Source organism: Ambystoma mexicanum, chromosome 6q (assembly GCF_040938575.1).
Source record: "Ambystoma mexicanum isolate Mex_15411 chromosome 6q, UKY_AmexF1_1, whole genome shotgun sequence".
NCBI lineage: Eukaryota > Metazoa > Chordata > Amphibia > Caudata > Ambystomatidae > Ambystoma > Ambystoma mexicanum.
Genome location: NC_090937.1, coordinates 1051385688 through 1051405215, shown reverse-complemented (window position 1 = coordinate 1051405215; position 19528 = coordinate 1051385688).

Below are 19528 nucleotides of genomic sequence, written 5' to 3'. Positions count from 1 at the left end.
CAGAGAAAGACTGTTGAATACGGCTATGCGCCAAAATATGGTTTATTTTGAATAGGTCCCTGCGAATGCAAGAAAATGATACCCAGCTAATTAACAGGTTAAAGACTGACTTAGATGGCGCAAGTAAAAAAGGGGAGATGTTAAGAACAGAATTAGAAGGATGTCAGAAAGACATGCAATTAAAATGCATAGATTTTGATATTCAGTTGTCCAAAAGCAAGAAACAGTTTGAAGACAGTGAGCAAGAATTGGTACACTTAAAAGCCTTAGTGGATTACATTAGACAGGATAAAGATGAGATTGTTTCAGAAATGCAGATTTTACAAAAATCACATTTTGAAAAAGAAAGTGATCTCCAAGGTGCAGAGCAAGAAGTGGTTAAAATGATTCAAGAAAGAGACAAGAGAAACAACGAATTCATTGAATGCCAAATGTAAATGTGCGACATGCAGGAGGTAATAAATAAAATGAGTGATGAAAACAACTATCTGCAAAATGAAGCACGCAGACTCCTTAAAAAGTGCAAAGACTTAGAACAACAAATGTGCATTCCCAGGTTCCAGGAGAGGCGGCATGGTACTACATTCAATGGAGTGGAGGTGCATTCTAGTTCTGCCCAAAGAGCTAGTGCTCCAGTGACTGGGCCGGTGACTGAACTTGGTTGCAGCGCCCTTGGGGGATTTGATACTCCCATTGGGGGCAGCCACCAATCCCATACACCTGGAACCAGGATTGAGTCACCAAGTAGTGCAATTCATGCATTGCATCAAGTAGCCCCATAAAAATAATGAAATCTATTAAATCTCTGATGAAACCATTTAAAAAAGGAGGGGAATGCTGCATTGAGGATCACTTAGAAGCAGTTCATGACATTTTTAAAGCACTCCAGATACCTAAGGAAAAGTACAGACAATATTTTCATTTAACTTTAGATGCTCCGACGGCCAGCATCATAAGGGGATTAAATGAACAGCAGAATATGACATGGGTGGAGTTTGAAAAAGAAATTAGGCGTCATTTTTCTCCTTTCCAGTCATTACAGGAGGCAAAGAAAGTTCTCGCTTTGATGTATCTTTTGACCCCAATCCTAATGAATTTAAAACTGCCTACTTCTATGTGCTACAGAAAGACATCATATCCCAATTGGTTTGTGAATTTGATCGTGACAAGTCCCTTGAGTGGATTGTGCATCAAAGCACAAAACTATATGAGGTACTCTATTGTCAGGGTAGAGAAAGTGATAAAATGAAAGATACTAGACCTAAATCTAAAGAACCCTCAGCAACAGTGATGGAAATCCGGTCAGCCAAAATGTCCCTTGAGTCTGCTCAAAGTCCAGGTAAAAATAATTTGGCACCTGAACAAAGGGTTAATCAACAAAGGTCATCACATTCTGCACCAATGTTTCAATCACATGATCCTAGTAATAGAGAGAGTTACATCAGTCCTAGGTATTTAGGAGATAGGCCCCGGGCAGGCTATCGGCCTGATATGGCAGGTATGAACTATAATCAGAGAAAAAATCAAGATCAAAGAAATGATGGTCCCTACCAGACATTGGGGGCACAGAGCAAATTTGATCCCAACACCATGATATATGGTAATCAGGATAGACCCCGATCTGTGGATCGATTTGCTGATAATGGGAATCAACATAGGGGTCAGTACCCACAACATGAGAGACAGGACATGAGACAGAACATGAATTACACTCCACGTCAGTACAATGATTCCCCACCAGGGGACTACAACCAAAGGATGGGTGCACCCTGCTCCCCTCCACAAATGAATCAAGAGTTCAGAAACTATCCCAATAGAAATCACTCACCTGAGAGGTATCAGAATAGATCCAACCAGGGAGAAAGCAACCAATATCGATCTAGGCCACAGAGGGAGGATTCTAGAGCGATGGAAAGGTTCCAGTGCCTTGAGGCCCAAGTGAAAATGTTAGCTGAACAAATAGGGAAGCTTTGTACAGCACAAAAACAGTCATCAAAGGAGGGGGCTGATGGCCATAGCAATGACCGGGGGGCTTCTTCTGAAAAGTGACTAAGTACTCATGATACCTACAGCGCCGAAAAGACAGATTGCTCTGATGTAATTTTACATAATGACTCTGAGATGTCTAATAATTTAAAACTGAAAATGCCAGTAAATGAACATGTAACAGAAAGTGCAAATACTTCTAAACGAGAGGTACAGTTTAACCTAGAGCTAAATCAAACATTGGAGATTTGTACAAATGAAATAAGAAAACCTGAAACTCCAAGAGAACAAAGAGACAGATTTAAGAAAAATGACACATGCATGGGGAATACCAGTAAACAGGGAGTAAGTGGGGATGCTATGATTTCTTCCCTGGGCAGTCAAAACAATGACCAAACACAGGCAGAAAAAAGAAATACTCCAAAGGAGGGTACATGCCAATCACCTGAAGAATTCTTTGAGCCACATATTTTTGAAGAGGCTGAAAGGGCTGGTACCACACTAAATGATCACAAATGCACAGAATTAAACAATGACAGATTATTAAATGATGTTGTTACACATGTTCAGTTGGAGGGTTGTAATGTGGCCTGGATGGATATGCGAACAGTGGCCACACTCCAAAAAACCTCTGAACATGGAGAAATGAATAAAGTCTCTTGCGCAGAAATGGGTAAAAAGGAGGAAAAAATGTCTTTGCATTTACCAATGTGCTTAGCCAAAAGTGAAAAAGGCCTGAGAAAGGTGAGCCCTGAAATCAGTAAGAATTCACACTTCTTATGTGTATTAGAGGAAGTTGAGGACAGGTATTATGCTCCCATCACTGTAGAAGAATAATGCCAAACATTTGCAATGATTGACACTGGCGCACAGGCCACAATTATGTCCAAGGAGCTGGTAAAGAGTATCAATGAAGGGAGATCCCCACAGAATCAGATCACAGTGAAGGAAAATCAAGGTCCAGTGCATAACTTTAATGGGGAGGAGGTGCCCATCATAGGTGTAACTGAGCTTGACATAAAAATAGGAAAGCACAGAATGAAACAAGAGGTATTGATCACATCTATTTGTGAAATTCCATTTCTGATGGGGACAGATTGCCTGAAAAGATTGTCTCCTCACATAGATGGGGTGAATGGAGTGCTGTGGTCCTTAACCAAAAAACCATTGAGACCTAAGAAACCAAAATCACAAAATAGCAACATGAATGAATGTCACACCGTTGCCAAAACAAATGATGCTTTCGAGATATATCTCCAGAATAGTTGCATACCTAGTGTCACTGTTATATTAATGTGTCAAGACAAAATGCAGAGCGACAATGAAAAACTACCTGTACAAATATACTTGGACCCAAGAAAAAATTGGCAGACCGCCAAAGATGATCACACATTACGTTTTTATTTAAAAGAAAAGATACGCAAACAAAATATTACTCCTAAAGCAGATTCAGAAAAACACATTACCACTGTTGCTGAAATACACATGGAAGATGAGCAACCATGGGTTCATGTTGGTATAAATGACTGTTTTAAAACAATAAAAGCCACTTTAGTGCTTGAACAGGAGAGGAGCTTCATTAATGAGAAATTGTTGCAAAAAATAATGGAGAGGGAGGAAATCCCGAAATTTAGGATTAAAAACCAATATGTTTCTGGGTTGGACAGTCCAGACTTTGAAAACCGAATTGCAGGCCGATGCATGCTTAAAATTAGCATTGGGCAGAAAACAATTTACCATAATGTATGGATAGTGAGTGGAGTACAAAATGATGTTTACATGGGCAATGACATCATGCACAGAATGTGTATGGTGTTAGATTTCCTTAATCAAAAAATATGGTCACGCCTAGGTGGGCCGGCACCTGAATTTGAAGACCAAAGAAGGGCTTATCATTGTGCACAACTGGTTCCTTATGCAATCGAATTACAAATGAGGAAAGATACTATTATTCCTGCATTTACAAAACAGTTTGCAATAACACTGAAATGCAAAAATGGACAGCAGATGAAAGACTCTGATGCATTTGTGTGCCTGAATGAATCCATAAAACAACAAGGCCTAGATTATGAATACATTCCATTGGTAGATATTGGTGAACGGCCTGTAAGAATGATGGTAAATAATAAGGGTTGTCAAGATATTCACTTAGAGGAAAACTCCCCATTAGGAATGGCCATACAAAAATCACATTACACTGCAGATCTAAATAACATGGTGATTGGAAATATCCCTGAAAAGTATGTAGATGCCAAGGGTGAGTTGCCAGAATACCTGGACTCTCAGCCCAAAGGAATATTTAGAATTCATTCTGTGTACCATTATGATTCAAGTGAGACAGTGTGCTGTTATCAAGAGAGTTGTATAACATTTGATTTAAGTGAAAATGAAATGGAAAATCAGCCCATTGAAATGGAAGCTGACATGACAAAACATTTAAAAGTGGCAGCTTTACAAAGAGACACAGCCAAACAGCTAGAGGAAAGTGCCGAGATTCCACCACCAGAACATTTTCCAGAATTTTCCAAAATGGTAGAAGAGCAGTTCTCCTTAGCGGATGCGTGTGACAACGATCAGGATAGAAACGAATTGAGGAAGATATTTATGTAATTTAAAGATGTATTTGCAAAAGATGCCTATGATTGCGGGTTACATGTGTACATGTGGTCACACTTCCGGAAGGGTGTAGCAGAAGTCCAGTATTTGTATGCCTGTATAGACTACCGCTGGCATGTTTAGAATCATTGGCAGAGATTATTAAAAATTTAGAATTGCGAGGAATCATCAGGCCTATCCATAGCACATCTAACACGCCCATTTTAGGTGTGTTAAAGCCAAATGGTCAATGGCGGCTTTGTGCAGATTTAAAGGGAGTTAAATAAAAGAGTACCAGTGTCCAGATGGCCACTGCCATTCAATGATCAGGGCCTAGCTCAGGTACATGGTTCAAAAGTGTTTACCACATTAGATCTCACCTCTGGGTATTGGTGCGTGCCATTGGCAGAGGAGATACAGAATTTATTTTCCTTTACATTTGACAGGACTCAATACACATGGGTTAGAACTCCGTTTGGGTACGTTAATAGTGGGAGTGAATTTGGAATATTTTTGAGGAAGGCCATGCCTGATGCAGCGGAAAGAGGAACTATAGTTTATGTGGATGATGTCCTGATAAAAAATGAAAGCTTAAAAAACCATTTTGATGAAATAAGGCATGTGCTTGGCCAATTGCAGAAAGCAGGCGCCAAAGTGGCTTTACAAAAAGCACAATGGTGCAAGAAAAAAAGTGCATTTTCTAGGCCATGAAGTAACTGAACATGGACTAAATCCACAAAAGAAGAAAATAGAGGCTATACAAAAACTAAAAGACCCTAAAAATGTGAAAGGGGTGAAAAGTTTATTAGGAATGACAGGCTATAACAGAAAGTTAATTGAGAATTATGCTGAAATCACTCAACCATTGACTAAACTGCTAAAACTAAATACGCCCTGGAAATGGGAGAAAGAGCAGTCTGAGGCAGTAGCCAAATTGAAGGAATGTCTTGTAAAAGCACCATGTTTAGCATAACCCATAAAGGATAGGGATTTCTTTATAGAAATAGGTTTCTCTGAACATTGTATGTCAGCAGTGTTATCACAAAAACATGATGTGAATCACAAAACCATTGCCTATGTAAGTAAAGCATTTTCCCAAGTTGAAATGAAATTCAATGAATGTGAAAAGGCCCTATTAACCACTGTGTGGGCGCTACAACATTTCCGCCCTATTGTTCTGGGAGAAAAGGTGATTATTGAAACAAATCATCAACCTTTGCAATTCTTAGAGAGTAAAAGAATTAGGTCAGGTAATCTAGCGCAGTCCAGAATCACTTCATGGACGCTAGCATTACAAGGTTTTCCTGTAGAAGTGAGATATGGCCAAAATAAAAAGAGCCCAATTGCTCAAAGTTTAGCAGATTTACACGACTGTGCAGCTGAACAAGCATCAAACGGAATGGAAATAAAACCTAATTGACAGGAGTTTGAACAATCACAACACAAAGCTTTTGATGAAAAGATATGCAAGGATTTGCCAACTGTATATGTCGATGGTTATGCTTTTCACATTGAAAATGACAGTAATAAACAATTAGTGTCAGCAATAGGAAATGTCTGGTTGAAATGTGAAGGTATCCCCAGCATAGGGATGAGAATTGGAGCTAGGAGAAGTCAAGTAGCGGAATTGGCAGCCATTTTTAAAGCCATTGCTACTGCAATTGATAATAAATTCAGTGAAATTGTCCTGGTGACTGATTCTGACTATGCACGAAACAGCTTTGTGGAATATCTACCTGGCTGGAAAGCGAGAGGCATGATTACATGCAACAAAAAGCCACTTAAACATGGAAAAATGATACAAGCCTAGACAAATTAGTGTCAGAAAATAATTTGATAATATACTGGAGAAAAATTTGTGGGCATTTAAAAACTCCAGGAGAGGATAAAGAGGGGAATGATAAGGCAGACCACCTGGCTAAAATTGGGGCTGTTATGGGAGAATTGCTACCTATTGAACATTTACTGGGTGAAATACAGATTGATGCAGTAACACGTTCTAAAGCACCAAAGGAGACAGAACAATCAGTGGTACAATGGAGTTACAACACTCCAGACCAAGATTTGATTGAGGCACAAAAGAATGATCGAATTTTGGGAATCTATTATAACCATTTGATAGATCCTGGGAAAAAACCCTTTAACAGAAGATGATTGTGTAGGAAAAGAGGAATTGAGGGTGCTATTAATGAATAAAAAACGAATTAGACTACAGGATGGACTCATGGTTAGAGAGTCCATAATAGGACAGATACAATGGGTGGTACCCCTTTCATTTAGAGGGCTAATGCTACACCATGCGCATGATGCTATAACTGCAGGCCACAGAGGTTCACAAAAAACATTGGAAATACTAAAATAATATGCTTATTGGCCACATATGTCCCAAGATGTGGAATTGTATACTAGAGGATGTCTAGTATGTGCCCAATTTAAACCTGCTTCACCAATGCACAGAGCTCCACTAATGAAAAGAGGCCTAACCCGTCCATGGGCAGATTTGCAAATTGATTATGTAGGGACTTTAAAAAGGTCGGGCAGAGGAAACCGTTATATTTTGAGTGTGGTATGTTTGATGTCGAAGTGGATTGAATGTATTCCTGCACCAGATTGTAGTGTGCAAACAGCAGCCACATTGCTAGTGAATCATGTGTTCTCAAGGTTTGGGTTGCCACAAAGAATTGAGTCAGACAGAGGAAGTCATTTCACAAGTGCTCTAATGAGCAAGGTATGGCAAATACTGGGTGTGAAAAGGAAACTACATATCGCATATCGGGCGGCTTCTTCAGGTGGAGTTGAACGGGTTAATAGGTCTGTTGTGGACATTTTAAAGAAATTTGTAGCTGAAGCAGGTTCCAGCTGGGATTTATGTTTACCGTTGGTTTTGATGGCAATCAGATCAACTCCTGCCAAAGCAACAAGTATTAGCCCACATGAGGTCTTGACAGGTAGAAAATGGTGTTGCAACACCTTCTATACAGAACACATGAGCAAACACTTGTAAGCGCATCTACAGTTCATGAATACATTGATGAGCTGAGGAAGTATTTACAACATGCATTTGCTTTTGTACAGAGAAATCTGGAAAGGGCTGCTGACGGTGCTAAAACATATTATGATAAAAAGTCAACAGTAAAGGAATATTGTGTAGGGGATCAGGTGTATAAATTCCATTTTGGAAAAATTAAAAAGAAAAATTCCAAATTCCTAGCAGCCTGGCAGGGGCCATTCCGAATTATAGATAAAGTCTCTCCTGTAGTGTACAAAATGTTAACGACTGAAGGTGAAACAGCAATAGAACAATTTGTGCATGTAAACCAAATTAAGCCATTTCATCCCAGACATGAGATACAAACATCTGGAGCGTGTAGAAACAGATAAAGTCTCTTGAACACAAAAAGGTAAAATAAATGGGTACAGTCAGGAGGCAGTGACAGAGAAGTTAAATAAAGATGGTTGATTATAATGGCACATAAACACTGTAATATATGTAAATATATATATATAATATAAAAAAGAAGCTGAAGTTTATGGAGTCGGTATGCAGAATGAAAATGCATTAAATATTGAATGTTGTTTTATGTATGCTTGTTCTCTATAACCTGTGCTTAATTTCAGAAGGCGAAAGAAAAAGGGCGAACTCTTTTACAAAGTATATTTTATTTTTGGCAAAAGGGTGAAGTTAGTATTGTGCTATATTCTTAATCTGTTTCTTTTCTATTTAATTTAGAATATTAACATATTTGTACCGAAGGTCACGGGAGACGATGGAGTCCTGGAGCCCACGTGGACGGATTCCGGAAAAGCCCCGAAGGGGGGCCAAGACCAAGGCTGCAAAGCGATCAGCGTTGAAGATGACACCAACAATATGGTTAATGATGATGATATTCGGAGGGATCTTCAAAAATTCAGAAGCACAGGTTGTCATTGAACCTGGACCAGCATCTGGTATCGCGGTAGAAGAGGCACCAGGATTCATCATGAGTGATAGAAGGATGATTTTCCAGAATATCTATATACCATTGAACCCTGAGATTTTGATTGAAAAGCATTTGAACCATACCGGAATTAAGATTGAACAGACTAAAGAGTGGTTGGAAACAAGAAAAGAGGACTCTAAGCAGTCATTAAGAGATATATTGATGCAATTGGAAAAAACATTTGTGAATTCAGCAGACATTAAGAAGAGGAGAGGAAAAAGAGGAGTGGTGATGCTCGCGATATCATTGGTAATGTCTATAGTTGGAGCCATAATAGGTACCACAATATCAACAGCCAATGCCATTTCGGTAGGAACGCTGAGTACTAAAGCACAACAACTGAGTGTTGACCTAGAAATAATACAAAAAACATTAGATGGGATTAGAGGGGGATTGGATGAACAAGTAAGATTCATAAATGAAACTGCAATCATTCTAAATGAACAAGCGGATGTGATGCAACGGGCGACTAAGCTAATTATTAAGCATGACAGAACTTTAAATGAAATATTGAATATAATGAGTCCTGTTGATAGACTATTAACAAATTATATGAGAGAAGTTCAAACTGCAGTTTCACAGTTGATTCAAGGACATATTCCCTTGTATTTTGTTTCGCAGGATATTATTCATCAAACGATAGAAAGATTGACCAGGAGGGAAATTGATGTGGTACAGGTAAAAATTGCATTTCAAATGGATAATGCAATGCCATTTTATGTGGACCTGGAAAGGTTGGAGATTGGTTTGTTATTATGCATCCCATATGTAGCTCCTGAACTTATTTATCAAACCAAGTGGGTACACAACGTGGGGTTTTGGCAAGAGGACAAATTTATTAAGATTAAAACTCCAGAAGTGGTGGCATTTCAGTCATGGGAGCCTGAAATTTACTTAATACCAAACTTGGAAACGTGTGTCAAATTTAAAGAACAAAATTATCAGGGTAATTCATAGAATTTTGCAGAAAAGTGTCGCAAGCGGCTGACGCAGAGTGTCCGCGTGCGATTGTCTGCGCCAGGCGCGTGCGCCAAAACCGATTTCCGCGCACAGCGTATTCATGGATTTTATGCTCCCAAACCAGCCGTGGCGCAGAGTATCGCAGCGACCTTGCAGCAGCGCCAGTAACGCCCCCAAGAACGCCCTCGCGCAAGGAAAAGCCATCAAAATCGCTAAATCATCGCAAAGGGCTGCGCTAACCCTGGACCAGTTTACAGGGCTGCCAAACAAGGAACGCAAAGCGGGTAACGTTTGTATCAGGGGTACGCGTGAAGTTTTACATGCGATTAGCCAGGGTAAGTGTATTACAGGGGTACGTGGGAAGTTTTACACGCGATTAGCCAGGGTACGTGTATTACAGGGGGATGCGTGAAGTTTTACACGCGGTTAGCCAGGGTACGTGTATTACAGGGGTACGCGTGAAGTTTTACACGCGAATAGCCAGGGTACGTGTATTACAGGGGTACGCGTGAAGTTTTACAAGCGATTAGTCAGGGTACGTGTATTACAGGGGTACGCGGGAATCATCACACGCGATTTGGCTGGGTACGTGTATTACAGGGGTGCGCAGGAATTATCACACGCGATTTGGCTGGGTACGTGTATTACAGGGGCGCGCGGGAATTATCACACGCGATTTGGCTGGGTACGTGTATTACAGGGGTGCGCGGGAAGTTACACACGCGATTAGGCTGGGTGGGTCCTCACAGGTGTTCCCTGTACACCCTCCACGGCCCCTGCAGGCAGCCCACAAAACAGGGGACTACCCTGCACACCTGCTCATGTCTCCCACCCCCCACCCCCCCAGCAGTGTGGGGCACCCTCCACCAGGCCCCCACTCATGTCCCCTATCACCCCCACCCCCAGCAGTGCAGGGGCAGCCTCCACCAGGCCCCCACTCATGTCTCCCACCCACCCCACCCCCCAGCACTGTGGGGCACCCTCCACCAGGCTCCCACCCATGTCTACCACCACCCCCACCCCCCAGCAGTGCAGGGGCAGCCTCCACCAGGCTCCCACCCATGTCTACCACCACCCCCACCCCCCAGCAGTGCAGGGGCAGCCTCCACCAGGCCCCCACTCATGTCGACCACCCACCTCACCCCCCAGCACTGTGGGGCACCCTCCACCAGGCTCCCACCCATGACTACCACCACCCCCACCCCCCAGCCACCATGGGCAGCCCCCACTAGGCTCCCACCCATGTCTACCACCACCCCCACCCCCCAGCAGTGCAGGGGCAGCCTCCACCAGGCCCCCACTCATGTCTCCCACCCCCCACCCCCCTCAGCACTGAGGGGCACACTCCACCAGGCCCCCACTCATGTCCCCTATCACCCCCACCCGCCAGCAGTGCAGGGGCAGCCTCCACCAGGCCCCCACTCATGTCTCCCACCCACCCCCACCCCCCAGCAGTGCAGGGGCAGCCTCCACCAGGCCCCCACTCATGTCTCCCACCACCCCCACCCCCCAGCCACTATGGGCAGCCCCCACCAGGCTCCCACCCATGTCTACCACCACCTCCACCCCCCAGCAGTGCAGAGGCAGCCTCCACCAGGCCCCCACTCATATCTCCCACCCACCCCCACCCCCCAGCAGTGCAGGGGCAGCCTCCACCAGGCCCCCACTCATGTCTCCCACCACCCCCACCCCCCAGCCACCATGAGCAGCCCCCACCAGGCTCCCACCCATGTCTACCACCACCCCACCCCCCAGCAGTGCAGGGGCAGCCTCCACCAGGCCCCCACTCATGTCTCCCACCCCCCACCCCCCAGCAGTGCAGGGGCAGCCTCCTCCAGGCCCTCACTCATGTCTCCCACCACCCCCACCCCCCAGCCACCATGGGCAGCCCCCACCAGGCTCCCACCCATGTCTACCACCACCCCCACCCCCCAGCAGTGCAGGGGCACCCTCCACCAGGCCCCCACTCATGTCTCCCACCCACCCCACCCCCCAGCACTGTGGGGCACCCTCCACCAGGCTCCCACCCATGTCTCCCACCCACCCCACCCCCAGCACTGTGGGGCACCCTCCACCAGGCTCCCACCCATGTCTACCACCACCCCCACCCCCCAGCAGTGCAGGGTCAGCCTCACCAGGCCCCCACTCATGTCTCCCACCACCCCCACCCACCAGCCACCAGGGGCAGCCTCCACCAGGCCCCCACTCATGTCTCCCACCACCCCCAGCCACCATGGGCAGCCCCCAACAGGCTCCCACCCATGTCTACCACCACCCCCACCCCCCAGCAGTGCAGGAGCAGCCCCCACCAGGCTCCCACCCATGTCTACCACCACCCCCACCCCCAGCAGTGCAGGGGCAGCCTCCACCAGGCCCCCACTCATGTCCCCCTGCCCACAGGCCCTGACAATCCTCAAGCATGGGCCTCATGGCCAGCCACCACAGCCCAAAGACACAACCAAGTTTTACATGCGCCCATGATACTACTCCAGGCAGGCAGGCAGGCAGCAGCAGATGGCACGTGGGAGGCTGCTCGGGGCACTGGGGGGCAGTAATTCGGCCTTCTAGGCAGGAGCGTGGTCTTCCATATGTTTTAGCGTGGCCAGCTTGATACAGAGTGATTTGGCACGTGAAAATCCTGCACGTCAGCATGAAATTCGAGGAAAGGCCCTTAGCGCGTAAGCGCGTCAGCACGCATACGCGATTCTATTGGACCAAAGGCCCTTAGCGCGTCTGTGACGTGACCCGCACGGGTGTTTCCCTCATAGCACGTGATGACGGAGCACACGTGGAAAGACTGCACGTCAGAGTGTCATCGCGTGTAATTGGACAAAAGTGCGCGTACACGCGATTGGCCTATGTACGTGTATTTCAGGGGTGCGTGGGCACTTACACACGTGAGTACATCAGCGCACGTGTATTCTGGGGTGCGCGGGAATTTCCACACGCTATTGGCCTGGGTACGTGGATTTCAGGGGTGCGCGGGAAGTTTCACACGCTCGCCTACAACACGCGCAAAGAAACATGTACGCCAGTAGGAAGCAGGCATACGTCGACCCGCGACGCATAAATTTGCGCGCAAAAAACTAACAAGCTCAGACGCCAGGATGAATATACCGTTCCTAGCAGCAATGGCCGTGGGCTACCAAAGGAGGAGGAGGAGGATAGTCAGGGCCAGAATTTTCACACCCAGAACCAGCCTTTTTGGGATGCCTGATGACCAGGTGTATGGGAGGTACAGGTTTCCACCACACATAATACTGGACCTGGTGAGTGAGTGGGAGGATGACCTCACATCACCCACCCTGTGCTCCCAAGCACTCAGCCCCCTGGAGAAGTTCCTCAATGTACTGCACTTCTTAGCCACTGGATCATTTCAGCGGACAAGTGCCATAGTGGGTGGGGTGTCACAGGCCACGCAGTCACGCTGCCTACACCAGGTCTTGAACATCATCACTGCACGCCCATCAGTCCGCAGGCACATATACCTGCCCTGCAGAAAGGCATGTTGCCTCCCTGGATTTTTACGGTGTGGCACGATTCCCCAAAGTGCTAGGTGCCATCGACTGCACCCATGTGGCTCTACGTCCCCCCAGGGCATCTGAGCACATCTATAGGAACCGCAAGCACTGGCATTCCATCAACGTGCAGGTAGTATGTAATGCCAAGGGAACCATCACCTCAGTATATGCCAACTATCCCGGGTCCACCCACGACAGCTTCATTTACCGAATGTCCACCCTAAGCCGGGACCTAGAAGCTGGGTGGCATGGTGATACATGGCTGCTTGGTGAGTATGAATGCCACTGTACATGCATGCATGTCAGATACTGATCAAGGTCACAACCCCACCAATGATACCCATCACCACCTCCACAGGGGACAGTGCCTACCCTCTCAGCCCCCACATGATGACGCCAATTCGGAACCCCACCACGCCACCCGAGGTAAGATATAACACAGCCCACATTGCAACCCGGGGCATAGTGGAGCGCACATTCGGAGTGCTTAAGTCACGCTTTCGCTCCCTTGACCGTTCTGGCGGGCAGCTGTTATACGCTCCCCCAGTAGTGTGCAGGATCATAGTGGCAGCATGTGTCCTGCACAACGTTGCAACACGCCGGGGCCTGGCCGTGGACATGGTGGTGCCCCCACATCCCCAACCACATGCACGCCCGCTGCGCATGGGAGGGGAAAGGGCACGGGGGGAGGCAGCCCGTACACAGCTAGTGGCTAATTACTTCACATAGAAATCACACCCCTGTGGAGTGCACACTGCCCTGGCACATACCATCTGACAATCAATGATGACTCAACCTGACAATGATCCTGAATGTCTGGAGAATCAACCATCAAAACCATATCAGCCTGAGATTGTTCACCTGGAAGTGTTACAATGTGTGCATCCCTACTTACACAGACACCACCAATGCAGTTTTGTGAAAAAACACATTCATGCAGCTAAAATGAATACCCACTTGCAAAATGCAACATGAGGACAGTGCCATGTCACCCAACCCATCCCCAGCACCGCCACACGACACACCATGCCATGTCATGCTATGTGCGGGTAAACAAAGTAATCCCCACAACATGACACAAGTGTCACAAAGTACAGTGTCCCTAATTGAAACTCGCGACACCTGAAATGCTCACAGTAATGCAGGACCAACAACACACTTGAGCAGGTATTTAGCAATAACACTTATCAGCTACTGACCCTCAAAACTACCATTAACATGACATTACGAATGTAAGAAATTAGTAGTCTCACCACCTGGACATGCCTGCACTCCCACCACTTCCAACTGTACAGTGTTGCCGCCATGTAGAATTGTAGGTGCACTGCTGCCAACATGGACTCCATCTACAAAGTAGAGGGCCTTGTGTAGACATGAGGAAAGGACCTGCAAATTAGGAGGTAGAAATGGATGATGAGCTACACATCTATGCAACATGCAGTGTACAACACAACAGCAATATGCATTAGGAATGTATAAACAGTATTGACTAGACTACCCACACATGTAGGGGGAGTCCAACGTCACCGTTTAAGTCAATGTCACTTGGGGACACCCTTTGCAAGCCCATGGAAACAGGAAGCAGGAGGGGTGTGTCTCACAAACCCAAGCATCTAACCCAAAATCAGGACAAGCCTGCATGTGCCCAGCCACAATACAGCGGATGCCCACGGGAGCCACACAAGGCAACGCACTGTAATAAAAAAATATGAAAAAAAAATAAAATAAAAAAAATGGCCATTAATGGGCCCGGGGGGGTTGGGAGGCCACCCAGGAGGTCCGAGGTCAGGATGCACACCAGAACCCACCTGTGTGGATTCTGGGAAAAAAAAACACCTCCATGGGCTTGTGGCCGACACGGCTACCCTATTGTGAGAGAATCACTGTGGTCGCTCTCCTCAGACTCTGCAGCTGCATCAGGAGGTGGTGGCACTATGGGAGGCAGCCCACGCAAAGCCCTAGTCTGCTCCTCCATGGCAGCAAGCATGCGAGTGTGGAAGGTCTGGTTCTGGAGGATAATCGTGCGGAGGTCCCCATGCAACAACTCACGGGATGACCGGACCTCCGCCCGAGTTGCCTGCATCTCAGCTGAGAGCGTACGTGTGAGAGGCTCCAGCTGCTCTTCTGTCCTTCTGTGTGTTGAAGCCTGAAGCTCAACAAGGGTCGTCCTGATCTGACTGAGTTCCACCCTCAGGGCTTCCCTGTGGCCCTGGGACTCTATGGAAAGGGCATCCTGCATAGTCGCCAGTGCCGCCCGCCTGTCCCTGTTGGACGCCAACATGTCCTCCCAGTGTGACTGGCAGATGGAGTCTGTTGCCTGCTGCAGTCGCTCCATCAGCCTTTCTGGGGGGACAATGGAAGTGGCCACCCTATCCATGGCCTGAGCCATCATCTCTGATGATGCTGCCTGTTGGGTAGCCATACCGTATATGGATTGCTCCCATGCTGTATTGCCAGATGGCGTACGGCCACCACGTCGGCGGGCACCACACCTGTCTGGGGCAAGGTGAACTGCGCCTTGCTGTGCCGGCACTGCCTGAGGCTGCAGGACTGCATCCCCCCCTCTGATCTGTTGGCCCAGGAACAGGATCAGATGTTGCGGAGTGTGACCCTGCATCCGTAACCACCAAAGGCGTACCTGCCAACACTGACATTCCCATTGAGGGTTCTAACCCTGGTGCAGGTGGGTCGGACAGAACAGAATCCCTCCCAGGAACACTCACCTGCGACGGCACATAGGTCTCATCATCCGAATCGACACCTGAATACAGCTCGGGGGAGGTGCAGCCAGAGACACCCCTTGAGAGCACGACCTGCAGCAGTTGTGGGTTCTCACCCACCACCACACCACGTCCCTCACTGGTGGTCAGTCGGCCCTCAGACCCCTCCTGGGTCTGCACTATCTCCACAACCCCACCAGTATCAAGTGCGTCATCCCCTGCAAAGACATAAAAGAAAACAAATGGAAACAGGCATTAGCACTATGGCACACAATTAGGGCTGAGAGGCTACAGAAACAGTACTTGATTGACACATGTCCCACATGACTAAAACCCTCCCATGCATGCACCGTCACTGCGTGTGAAGGGTAGGCAGATGGCACACATTGATGACACCAAGATGGAAGATGAACACATTTGCTGCATGCTGCCTAGCAGTGGCATCACACATTGGCCAGTGATTGGCAGGTCAAATACACATGCCATCACACAGATGGCATGTACCCTAGCCATGAAGTGAAGAGGGAGAGGAGGTCACCAATTGTTCATTCAGTCCAGTTTGCTAATGAAATTGATTTTTTCATTGAAATGGTTCAAATGTTTAACCTGCAGCTGCCGTCGGCGGGCACCACACCTGTCTGGGGCAAGGTGAACTGCGCCTTGCTGTGCCGGCACTGCCTGAGGCTGCAGGACTGCATCCCCCCTCTGATCTGTTGGCCCAGGAACAGGATCAGATGTTGCGGAGTGTGACCCTGCATCCGTAACCACCAAAGGCGTACCTGCCAACACTGACATCCACATTGAGGGTTCTAACCCTGGTGCAGGTGGGTCGGACAGAACAGAATCCCTCCCAGGAACACTCACCTGCGACGGCACATAGGTCTCATCATCCGAATCGACACCTGAATACAGCTCGGGGGAGGTGCAGCCAGAGACACCCCTTGAGAGCGCGACCTGCAGCAGTTGTGGGTTCTCACCCACCACCACACCACGTCCCTCACTGGTGGTCGGTCGGCCCTCAGACCCCTCCTGGGTCTGCACTATCTCCACAACCCCACCAGTATCAAGTGCGTCATCCCCTGCAAAGACATAAAAGAAAACAAATGGAAACAGGCATTAGCACTATGGCACACAATTAGGGCTGAGAGGCTACAGAAACAGTACTTGATTGACACATGTCCCACATGACTAAAACCCTCCCATGCATGCACCGCCACTGAGTGTGAAGGGTAGGCAGATGGCACACATTGATGACACCAAGATGGAAGATGAACACATTTGCTGCATGCTGCCTAGCAGTGGCATCACACATTGGCCAGTGATTGGCAGGTCGAATACACATGCCATCACACAGATGGCATGTACCCTAGCCATGAAGTGAAGAGGGAGAGGAGGTCACCAATTGTTCATTCAGTCCAGTTTGCTAATGAAATTGATTTTTTCATTGAAATGGTTCAAATGTTTAACCTGCAGCTGCCAGTCCAAAATGGTCCTATAGCACAGGGACATGTCTAAACAAATCATGTCCAGGAAACAAAGCCAGTTCACTGTACCATAGCCATGTCAGACATGTGACAATAGGACTGAGAAATCCCGAGTAAAAGTGGTGGTATGCAAACAATCTACCTGAATAAACAGAGGTAAATAAGCAACAATGTTGTGGCAAGATGACACTCCAAGGGCAACTGGCGTGGTGTTGGGCTGGATGTCTAATGTTGGCAGAAGGGATGCTGCTATACCCAAATGCTGGTGCGCAGAATGTATAGGAAGAGGCACATGGGTGACCCAAACCACTCAGGCGCACACACCCTCACCTGGCACACAAACAGAAGCCCTCACACACACACCATGCACATGGATGACACACACATTCATGTGCACTCACCGGACAATGCCTCATAATCTGGCAGATCTCCCACGCCTTGGATCTGTTCCTCCATGACGTAGGTCCCAGCGACTGACTCATGTGGAGTGAGTTCCATGTCTTCTACTGGAGACCAACCTCCAGTCACTAGAGTTGCGGCATGACTTGAGGCCAGCTTATTCTTTGCCCTGCGCTTTTGGTCATTCCCGCGATTATAGCAATCATTTGCTGTGCGCCTCACGATTCCAAGGGCACTTACGTTGTCCGCAACGGTCTGCCAGTGTGCCTGGCGTGGTGCAAGTGTGGTCTTGGATCCTGCAACGATGACCATTTTGTTATCATGTGCGGACACATACTCGACAAGTGCATTCAGTTCGGCATCCGTGAAGCTGGGCTTCCTCGAGGGGCCGGACTGTGTAGCCGTGTCTGCGGCATCAGCCTGTGCCGGAAGAGCACTTTTCTTCTTCCGCTTGGAAGGTGGTGGGGATCTTGAGTGTCCTACGCCGCTCTGGACACTAGGAGCAGGAGCTCTGGTGGACTCTGTATCAGGAGTGTGGGATTGCACACTCAGCATGGGAGTTGGTGCAGGCATTGGCTCAAGTGTAATGGTGTCAGGGGGAATGTCAGCAGGATGGACTAGGACCGACACTGTCCTGGCTGGGTGTGTGAGAGCTGGGGTGGATGGAGCCACAGCTGCCCCTGCAGCCTCTCCACCCTGCCTACTTGGGGCAGCAGATAACCTTGCTGCCCCTGATCCACGTTGCCTGATGACATCAACATGCACCAGCGCACGTGTCATAGGCCTGCTGACCTGGAAGTCAGCCAGGTCTGGTGCCACAATGGGCTGGTCCAACAAGGGCTGAGCATGGATGGTGTCAGCCACATCACCCTCAACCAGGGGGGGTGGGGGTGGGATTATGGGTGCCCTTGACTGGTCCTCCACACATGGGGGGACAGGGTCACCCTGCAAGTAATGACCACGTCCCCTACCGGATCCACCACGGCCACCACTTGTGGCTCGTCCACCTTTGCCACCCTTACGGATTCCTCGCCTCCCAACCATGGCACTGATGTTAATGTGCGTATGGGAGTGGCTGTAAACTATTGTCCTGGGCAATTGGGGGTCAAAGGGGTTGGGTACCAGATGGTAATCGTACCCTAGTGCTCTAGCAAGGCTGAATGTGACCCCTGGGGAAAGATGACGGGTCACGCAACGCACAGGAAGCCCAAAAAAGGGAGATAAGGTGCACGCAACCCCTCCTAGACCACATGTGCGGAAAAATAAACGTGCACTACGCTGTGGCACCCGGTAACACAAGAATGAACATATGCGTGTCACACGCAGCCTAGAATGACCTCTGAAGGGATAGGCTACACACGGGGCAAGCACAGATGTTAGATATGTGCGTGACTCACCATCTGCCAGGAAAAAGAGCGTGAAAAAGAAGCGCGTGTGCGCGTTGGCAACACCCCCGCCAAAAGAAGAATTGTACGCTGTCTGATGAGACAGGACAACAGTAGAAGGGAACGCTGTTTGAGGGAACAGGCCCAGGAAAACCAGAAAAAGAGAAAAAAGAGAAAAAGCTGTCAGAGGTAACAGGGAGTACGAACTTGAAACGCTGTGAAGTAAATCGCGTGTGAAACGACAAGAAGTACAGATTTCACCCACTCGCTCCTCACGAAAAGCACGTACAAGGAAATGGTGTTCTACACGTACCTTTTATGCAGGCCCACACGTCCAGCGTCACTTCCGCGTGTACGCGCTAGGGCCATTTCCACCAATTACACGCTTTGTCACTTCCGCGTGTACGCGCTAAGGCCATTTCCACCAATTACACGCTTTGACACTCGGACGTGTCTTTCATTTTTTTAACACGCAACATTTCAAACGTGTGCCATATT